The sequence below is a fragment of the Vombatus ursinus genome, unplaced genomic scaffold (assembly GCF_900497805.2).
Source record: "Vombatus ursinus unplaced genomic scaffold, bare-nosed wombat genome assembly UNPS02014794.1, whole genome shotgun sequence".
NCBI lineage: Eukaryota > Metazoa > Chordata > Mammalia > Diprotodontia > Vombatidae > Vombatus > Vombatus ursinus.
The window spans coordinates 17,398,630-17,405,603 of NW_020954572.1; the positions used below are offsets into that span (position 1 = coordinate 17,398,630).

The 6,974-nt window shown below is 44.8% G+C and overlaps 1 protein-coding gene across 3 annotated transcripts in view; it reads right to left on the reverse strand.

Moving 5' to 3' along the window:
* Window positions 1–4,534, reverse strand: part of CTDSPL2 (CTD small phosphatase like 2) — a 100,505-nt gene extending 95,971 nt beyond the window's left edge. For 2 of the 3 annotated variants that reach the window (XM_027870074.1, XM_027870073.1), the window contains exon 1: window positions 3,957–4,533. The gene's annotated coding sequence lies outside the window, so the exon portion shown is untranslated. Of the gene's footprint in view, window positions 1–3,956 lie in introns of all 3 variants that reach the window. The other variant, XM_027870075.1, reaches the window with a different exon arrangement.
* Between the last annotated feature and the right edge of the window lie 2,440 nt (window positions 4,535–6,974).

A 6,974-nucleotide genomic window follows, 5' to 3' on the forward strand; every position in this document is an offset into this window, starting at 1 on the left:
CACACACACACACACACACACACACACACACACACACACACACACACGGTGGTGGGCCATATCACCCCTCAATGCCCTGTCTGCTATATAAGACTGTAAGTTGCAAAACAGGTGTTGATCTGCATTGGTATAAGGAGTTTCCTCACTGGGATTTCCCTAAGTGAACAGGTACAGATTGAAAAAAATCTCATCTAATAAGGTTCTCATGGAATATATAATGACAATTAGGTGGGGCATTGTTAAAGAAAGTCTATATATCTGAAAGATGCCTAGTGTATATAGTCAATGGCCCAGAGTAATGTAAAATTAAACTAAAGACTATGTGTGACTATGATCTCAAATATTATACAACTAGGTTTCATCCCTATTACACAATTCAGTGTAATACATTAATGTGCAAAGCTCCCTTAATATGGACCTTTAAAATAATAATTTAAAGTGACTTTTATAAAAGAAAACAAATTTGTTTTTAACTTGTATTAAGAAGTGTGTGTGTGTGTGTGTGTGTGTGTGTGTGCACGCGCGCGCGCTCAGTTCACAAGTGCACATATGCAGAGAAGATCAAGAAGGGAAAATAAATTGGTTCATAGGATCCCTTTCAGCTCAGTGTACAATTTTTGGATACAAAAATCAATATGCAAAGTTGCAACAGATAGCTTTAAAGACCAGATGCCATATTAGGTCAAATGATTTATTTTTAAAAGAACTTTCATCCTAGTTTTTAAGTCTAGTTGAAAGGTTTTCATGCTGCCATCCAGCTACCAAGGACCTTCCACTGGGTCACTCCACTCAAGTAAAATTCTATATCCTTTTTTCTACACCTTCCCTACTTTCAAAAACTTACCCTTTTTAATTCCATCCAAGTGCCTCAGGGGCTTTGCTATTAACTGTCAACTAATTTGACAAACCTGTGTTCAAATGAGGGCCAATAAACAATATGTCAACACAAGGGGACCACCGGGAGACTATGCTTTGGCATAATAGTGACCAATGATAAAAAAAAACAAACCAACAACTTAGTCTACTGTAGGGCTTTGGTTGTCCTAAAACTGTACTTCATCCCTGGCTACTTACTCTGCCTACTTATTTGGCCCTGGCTATTATAATTTAATCTAAACCATCCAACCATTTCACCCCTGGTTACTGATACCTGGCATTTCCCCTATGTATCTTCCAATTGTAAATGTCAAGCAAGGGACAAATTAGAGCTGTCTTTGCACCTCCTATTACCTTCCCGTCCTCAAATTACAAAGTATGTAGTAGACAACTCAGTAGAGAACTGGCAAGCCACATTTTCTGCCCTCCTAGCAGACTTAATCTAGACCACCCTTTGGTGATAACTTTGAACCTATTTAATAGGCAAAGTGTATTTTCCACTTTCAAATGTCTCAACTCATGACAAGGTAAACCATCATTTAAAAAAAAAAAGCCTTCTTATAACCAGAGTCTCTCTCAAAGGATCACAAACCACTTTATAATTATCTCAAAAATCCTTTTCATAATTTCATCCGTTTCACAAGAGACAAATTACCCTAATTTAACCCATCCTAATACCCAAGCTAGTCTTTTTGTGAACAGACACAAGTTTGTTTGGTTTTTAGACATTATTTCACCAATCGTTTGGCACTGGTCTGGAGGAGGAAGTAATGAACATGAAATCAGAAACTTAAGAGTTCTAATTCCTTCAGCTCTGTTACAGATTGGCTAGGTGACCTTGGGAAAGTGACAACCAACCTAAAGCTCAATTTCTTCACTTAATGAATGAAGATACTCATTTTGCTCAAGAATTTTGGAAGAAAAGTCACTACAAAGACTAGAATTGTCAAAGTACAGCAAAACAAATCAATCCTGTTTGTCTTTCTGAATAGCCCAACTGCTATAGAGGCTGAGAGAACTCAATTTGTATCCTTCCAAATAATACTGAAAGAACTGATAAAGGCTCCCATGTGAAGAATTTAAAATCTCAATGACTATGAAATTCTCAAGAACATCATTCTATAAGTTCATTCAGTTACATGTAAAATGAAATTTATTAAGTACATGAATGTCTTGAAGACTACCACTGAAGTCCAAAAGTAAAGTAAATGGAACATCTCCACACTAGGCCAGTAATTCACTTCTTGGGAACTCATTTGATCTTTTTTATAAATAAACATTTAAAATTATTTAACAAGTGACATACATATTTCCATAACTACAACTCTACTGTTTCTTACACACAGTTTTTGGAAAGAGGAAAATTGAGGTTCACTTTATTTCTAAATAACTCTAATTAACACAACAAAAGCCTCAAGTTCTGCCAATGACTCACCATGTAACCTTGGGCAAACTTTAACTATGAAATAGGGATAATGATTTTTGCCACTTCCGATCTCTTAATAGCATCCCTGTAAATGTGAAGGCCTCTGAGGTCTCAAAGATGGGCCAACATATACGTTTTCATTTGTGTGAATTGACTTGAATAAAAAAGTGGCTTTTGTTACTAATTTAAATTGTTGTAATCAAAAATTAAACACACACTTACACATCCTGATTTTTAAAACTGCTACAAAGGGATAAAAGTGGAAACTATGACTAGGACACAAAACAGTCAGTAATGCCAAAAAGTTACAAAATTCTTTGTAACTTGTCTTTATGAACAAAGTAATCTATGTATATACTCCCTGCTGCAATATTTAGGAACAGGTCATCAAGTAAAGGTAGTTTAATTTGCTTTTTGTAGTAATAACAGCACAACTGAAACTACAGTTTTAAAATTAGATAAGGCTTTTTTGGGGGGAGGGAGAGGGGCTAGAGAAGGATAAGCAAAAGTGAGTGAAAAGACACAAGAGATGAACATAACTGTTACAGGTAAAGTGAAAACTATACCAATAAACCTATCATTACTCAGGGTACTAATTTGTACATGCACCGATGGGCAGAATTTGTGGGGTGGGGGCCCAGAAAGTAACTGCCTTGGAGATGACTAATTATGCTTCACAGCTAATAAGCACACTTCTTTTGAAAACATCCCGGCAGTTTTTAAGAAGGTTCAGTAAAGGCTTTCCTAGTCACTCCATCTACCCATCACATTTATATGTTCCTAGGATGGAGAGAGAGAAGTCTATTTAGAAGAGCTTGTCTAGTTCAAGGACGCAGAGGTGAACCCCAACCCTGATATTTAATACCAAAAGAAAGGCAAATGCCACCAAGCATGGAACCAAAGTTTCAGTCTAAACTGCTTCCCCTCACCCCCACCTCCCATCCCCACTACATGGTGTATTGGTCAATACCATTCGGCCTCTTGCTTGGGGGGTGGGGGGGATGGAAAAAAAAGAAAAACAGCCTGATAATGAGTCCAGCAGGCAAATGGACTTGGTGAAACGACTGGTCCCCTAGCCACCTCTGACCCCCAGGGGTTATGTTTATAAAAATTGAGATGCCGCTGAGAGCAACGCCCCCTAAACCAAGATCCACAGGAGGAATGGATACACGCACAAGCACACACATAGACATACACACACACATATATACACACACACTTGTCTCTTACACACACACACACACACGCCCTCACACTCACACTCACGACACCTGGTGGGCCGAGCACGGCAAAAAGAATATTTACCCTCACCTCTCTAAGGCCTAGAGGAGCAACCAGGGCTGGGGCCACAAGAGGTGAAGGGGCCCACACATTACACATTTCTCCCCGTCAAATAACAACACAGGCCGCAGCCCGGGGACTGCAGCTGGCGGGAACCGAGCTTCCCTACCCGATCCCCGGGGGGAAAGTCCAGAAGCAAGCGGCTCCACACACCGGAGGCACGAGGCACTAAAGCGCCTGCCTACGGAGGCTCCGGAGCCGCAGCAGGACCCGGGTGAGAGGGGGAGGAGACCCCGGCAGGAAGGGCCCTGGAAGAGGCGGAGGGCAGAGGCTGGGGGCGGCGGCGGCAGCCGTTCCCGGGGAGGGGGATTACCTGACTGTGACGGTAGAAAAGTGTCCTCGGACTCCGGCGGCGGTCCCGGCTGCGCACCGTGTGGTGTCTCTCCCGCTTCCCCCGCAACAGCAGCAGTAGCAGCACAAGCAACAGCAGCTCCCTCAGCCAGTCGCCATTTCCCGCCTACCGACCTGCTGCACCGCACGGACAGAGACCCGGATGGAGAGCGGCCTCTCCGCGCAGGCGCCTTGGCTCCCTCCTCCCCCTCCCGCCACAATTCCGCGAGGTGGGGGGAAGGGTTGGGAAAGGCCGCAGCAGCTGAGGAGACTCCAGTTTCCGTGACGGGAATCAGGAACTACTACCTCTGGAAGGAACCGGCCTAAGTTCCTGACAGCAGTTGGCCGGAGGGCCCTAGGACCAGAGGGAGCGGCAGGAGTACAGGATCCACAACGGGCAGAGGGATATTTGTACGTTAGGGGCCTCCGTAGCCGGCTGTGTTTTGGTCGCGGGGGGAGTAGGGAGTAGAGCGTTGGGGGAGAGGGGGCGGGGACCGGGAAAGACGGTTTTTCCTCCCGCTGGTAACGGAACTGCTGGAGCGAGGAGGGGAGGCGAAGGAGAACGCGCCCTCGCCCTGGGGGCGGGGCTTAGAAGAACGTCGCGCGCCGTGGCCGAGTGGCTTCCAAGCGTGCCCACGAGCCAGGAGGTGGGACCAGACCAGCCCCGCGGGGGTGGTGCGCTGCGGGGGCGGGGCTGGTGCCTGGCGCGCGGAAGGAGGGCACTGGGTTGGAGTGTTCGAGTGTGCTGGTTTGGCGCAGGCCGGCGGCCGAGGGCTATTGGCTGGGCTTGAGGCTGTCTTGGCGGCGGGGCCTTTGACGTCTGTCCCGCCCGGCTGCCGTGGCGTCATAATTGCTTTGGGGATTCGTTCTTGGTTTATCCGCGAAGCTGCCCTCCCTCCTTCCCTGCTCTTTCCGGGCTCACTCGGGCGCCCGCCGAGATCGCACGCCCCACCCCTCTCCCAGCCTCGCCACCACCTGCCTACCTGATGCTCAGAGTCAAACGCCCGGGTAAATCTGCCTCCTGTCCCCCAGCTAGGCCACTTTGGAGTCCCAAACTCTTGTACATTTGCAAATACTAAGCTTTGCAAAGCGACTCTGCTGAATCAACCGGAACGACGCGAACACTTTGCATTTATATAGAGCTTTTTTTTTTTTTTTAAGATAATAGAGTGCTTTCTTTTACATCTGTTATTTCGTTTGAACCTTGCAACAAGCCCCACAGGGAGTCAAAATCAGTTGAGTAGTTGGGAGTCGGTCTCCTTCCCCTGAGTGTCCTACACTGACAGACCCAGCCAGCTCTGTCAGTCAGTTTGATCCTTAAATCCTTACATTGATTAAAAAACCGATGCTTCGCCAAGAAACCCTCAGTGTGCCCACGGCATTTATTGAGAGCTTGCTGTTTGGGTAATTCTTGCTTAACAGAAGAGAGCCAGGAGATCACAGACTGTCAGAACCCTAGTGATGATTCCAGAAATCAATGGGGATGTGCAGCGTGATCTAGTGGAAAGATTTGTTAGGTACAGGACTTGAGTTTGAATCCTAGGTCTTAATGCTTAGGCAAGTCACAGTCTCTCTCTCTCTCTCTCTCTCTCTCTCTCTCTCTCTCTCTGTCCTTGGGCAAATTCGAATTATGTAAAAATTGCTTTATGTAGAGATCTGCTGAAAGTGAGTACTGTCCATATATGCTCTTGGAGAATAGGGCAGATGTAAATATTAATTATTTGTTAATCAGTTAATTTGGTCAATGTAGTTAGCCAAGCAATTAATTTTTTGAAAGATATAACAGCAATCAAATACTAGGCCATAATAGCGAGTGAACATAACAGCTTTTCAGCAGGAGAAATGTTTGTTTCTGTGTGTAGATTACTTAGGACACACCATGTGAAAAGCAAAAAGTGAGTTTTCTCGGATTTCAACTTGATTGAAAGTTTTCAATACAGATATATTCCCCTTATTTTTTTTTTTACATGACTGCTTAATAGCTGATGAACCTTAGTTTCCTATTCATGTTTGGATATTTTAAAATTGTATTTTTATACAAGTGTGAGAAACAGCAAGGTCAGTCTGGCTGCACCTTAAGAGTGCCAAAGGGAGAATAATATGCCAAAAAGCTGGAAAGAGAGGCTGGGGCCAGGTTTTGAAGGGCTTTAAATGCCAAACAAAGGAGTTTGTATTTGATCCTCAAGTTAATAATGAGCCACTAGAGTTTACTGAGTGGGGAGGCGGCGGGGGAAAGTATGTGATATCACTTGGCAGGGGTCTGGAGGATGGATCAGAGTTGGGTGGGGAAACAGGAGACCAGTTAGGAGGCCATTGCAATAGTCCGGGAAAGAGGTGGTAGCCCAGCGAGTGGAGTAAAGGGGACTGGTTGGAGAGACAGCAAGGCTTGTCAGCTGCCTAGATATAGATATGATATAGATAGTGAAAATGAGTGGAGGATGACAAGGAGATTGTAAAATATGAGTGACTGAAAGAACAGTAGATTATGGAGATAGAGTTGGAAGGGACCTTGCAGGGCATCTAGTCCAGTCCTTTATTCTATAAATGAAGAAATTGCAGCCCAGAGAAGTTAAGTAACTTGCCCTCTATGATATAGGGAATATTAGGAGCAGCATTTGAACCCACATCCTCAGAATTCAGAGCTGATATTCTTTCCAGTTTACTATGCTGCTGGTGCTGCCCTCAACAGAAATACAGGTAAGTTCAGACAGAAGAGGGAAGTGTCTTGGAGGAAAGATGTTATGGGATCTGCAGTACATATAGAAACTTATCCATGACTACTCAACCTGTGTGACTCACTCTTTTCCATCCAAAATAAAAATGAGTTGGGGTGGGGCTCTTACCACTGCCCCAGAGTTTAGAGCCTGTGCTACTAGATGATGGGGGCTATTGGGGGAAGGGGGGAAAAGGAGGAAGATCTATGGGAGAGCAAGAAGTTTTCCCCATGGCACAGGCTCAGCTCCTGCAAGTGGATGCCTGGGTCATAGTTAGATTATAGTTG